The sequence below is a fragment of the Mycetomoellerius zeteki genome, unplaced genomic scaffold (assembly GCF_001594055.1).
Source record: "Mycetomoellerius zeteki isolate Tzet28-1 unplaced genomic scaffold, Tzet1.0 scaffold492, whole genome shotgun sequence".
Lineage (NCBI taxonomy): Eukaryota > Metazoa > Arthropoda > Insecta > Hymenoptera > Formicidae > Mycetomoellerius > Mycetomoellerius zeteki.
The window spans coordinates 75,900-78,559 of NW_017257492.1; the positions used below are offsets into that span (position 1 = coordinate 75,900).

The window sequence follows — 2,660 nt, forward strand, 5'->3', positions numbered from 1 at the left end:
ATTTCTCCAAGATTTTTTATAAAATTGAAAAACATCGCAAATATAAAGATTTGGATGATTGGACTATGATAACACAAACGTTTTAGTTTTAATATTGAATTAGAAATACTGAACGCTCAGTTTCGGAACATTATTTCTAATTCAATAGCCAAGGAAAAACTGAGAATATTAACTTCGCTTCTATACATCAAATGTAAACATACGCTATGAATTATTTTAATACAGGAATTACAAAACGTGCGTAGCTCGAATTCGGGAGAATTAAATAAAACTCGCTAAGTAAAAGTTTTATTGTTCCAAATGGCGTGAATTTGCAATTTGTCCGCCACTTATTCCGCCAGTTTAAGGCCTATGCGTTTGTCGGTCAAAAGACGCACTACTTTTTTGGTCATCGCCGCACATTAATTGGAATGCGCGGTCACGATTCATAACGATACTTCTACAATCTGATTTTGCAACAAATATTTTTTTATAAATTTCACAAAAATGTGCTGTTATAAAAACATCTCGTCTCTCTGACATTTATATATGTATGTTACAGAGTCCCCTTCAGGGAATCACAAATCACGCACACGCAATTCGTATGTGTCCGTATGAATACTCTACCTACCTACCTTTTATATCTCGACACCGCTAATTCGCCGAGCGATAAATCGATTATACGCTTATGTTAAACGATAACTAAATTGCACTAGTATATTGCACATGTTCTCGGGTGTTCTTTGGCATCTCTACAAATTATTAATACATATATTTCACTAATCACAAGTTCTGAGATAAAGGAAAAAATCGCATCCGACGCGGTAGGCCCGTACGTATAATATACTCAAGAAAAACGACTCATACGAGTTCGAGTCTCGAATAGATTTCCTGAGAATAACGTCGATGTGATATACACGAACATAATTAGATTTCATCCATACAATTTTTTAATCGCAGGATACTGTTTATTATTTATGCTTGGAGAACATTCAGACAAATTATACCTACACACATTTTTTTAATATTTTCAATTTCTCAACAAATGAACGTTTCAAAAGCATTCCACACACACACAGGCGCGCGCGCGCGCAATTAAATCAACAGCAAGCAACTAAAATAATTCAACAATGATAAACATAATACATTATAATCATAAATAAATAAAATACCACTGACCACAAGGAACTTGTTTAATCTAAAATGCATTCTTCTTTTATGATAAAGACATTTGATAAATCGTAAATATGATATAAGACTTTAAATAAAAGTATACATAACAAAAATTCAAAAATATAGTAGATACGCTCAGCTTATTACTGACGTCTTGACAAGATCTATTCGATTATAATAAATATTAAACTTACTACAGAAATCTTTGAGTACTCGAACTCGTAGTTAAGGGGATGCTGGAGCCGCCTGTATATACCGATAAAACTAGCGTTTTTTTGACGTTTTTGTTCCTGTCAAATTTCTTTGTAGTGGTTTCACAGAATAAAAATTCCTTTTCCACGATTAAAATATACATGCTAATGTATTTGTCGCTGGTGTATTTTGTGTTCACAAAGCTCGAAAAAATAAAAAATTATAGATTTCTTTATTCATTTTACCTTCAGCATTGGTCGCTATACTAATTGTAAGATAAAAATGGATAAAAAAATCTGTAATTTTTTATTTTTTCGAGCTTTGTGAACACAAAATACACCAGCGACAAATACATTAGCATGTACATTTTAATCGTGAAAAAGAAATTTTTTTATTCTGTGAAATCACTACGAAGAAATTCGACAGAAACAAAAACATCAAAAACGCTAATTTTATCATTTTATCAGTAATACAGGCAACTCCAGCATATCCCCTTAACTTTCTGTAAACTGAAAGTTCTCGCGCAGTTTTAAAGAAGGAACAACGGGCGACTATATTTATTATCCGTTTTGCTATTATCATTCACCATATCTCGACTTACACGTCACTCTCTCACACACACACACACATACACACACACGCACGCGTGCGCGCGCGCGCGCTAACTATATCGTCCCGATTAAATAGTGGATACGATTTTATCAAACGTCACAGATTTTCTTCTAAATAGTCCATTTGTCAAATCGATCCGTTGGTAACCATAGAGTTTATAGATCGTGACACAGATCAGATGTATAGTTGCAGTCGTATGTAGTTTTGATATCTCTAGATAACAACAATTCGACGAGTGGTCGATGGTTTTCCTTTCCCTTCTCAGCACTGTGGAAAAATAAGACGTGCCGATGGCAATAATTGTAGATCGAATGTAATACGTAATTTGTGCGCTTTTACGTAGTAAAGAATATCATGTGATGAATGTATAAACAAGGATCGTTGTTTAATTCGAGAGAGTAAGATTGAATATTATATTTGAATATTATAATATAATTAAATATTATATTTGATTTTGTCGGTAGAGTAGTGAAATGTTTCACCGCGTATTAGAAAAATTCCAATGAAAGTCCACAAAATACTTGTTACAATATATACACTACTCAACAAAAAATAGGGAACACTTTCGAACACGCTCAAAATTGCACAATATTCAGAACACCATAACTCGGTGAAAAATCGTCGCAGAAAATAAATCGAAAAAGCATTTTAAAGGTTGAAATCTCTACTTTTCAAATCGGTAATCGATATTTCAATTTGATCGA

At 33.0% G+C, this 2,660-nt stretch overlaps 1 protein-coding gene across 1 annotated transcript in view; it reads right to left on the reverse strand.

Annotated features, from left to right (window-relative positions):
* Positions 1-1,843: 1,843 nt before the first annotated feature.
* The window catches only part of LOC108727458 (polycomb group protein Psc), a 14,664-nt gene continuing 13,847 nt past the window's right edge, over positions 1,844-2,660 (reverse strand). Inside the window, exon 6 of the mRNA XM_018455597.1 lies at positions 1,844-2,223. The gene's annotated coding sequence lies outside the window, so the exon portion shown is untranslated. The remainder of the gene's footprint in view (positions 2,224-2,660) is intronic.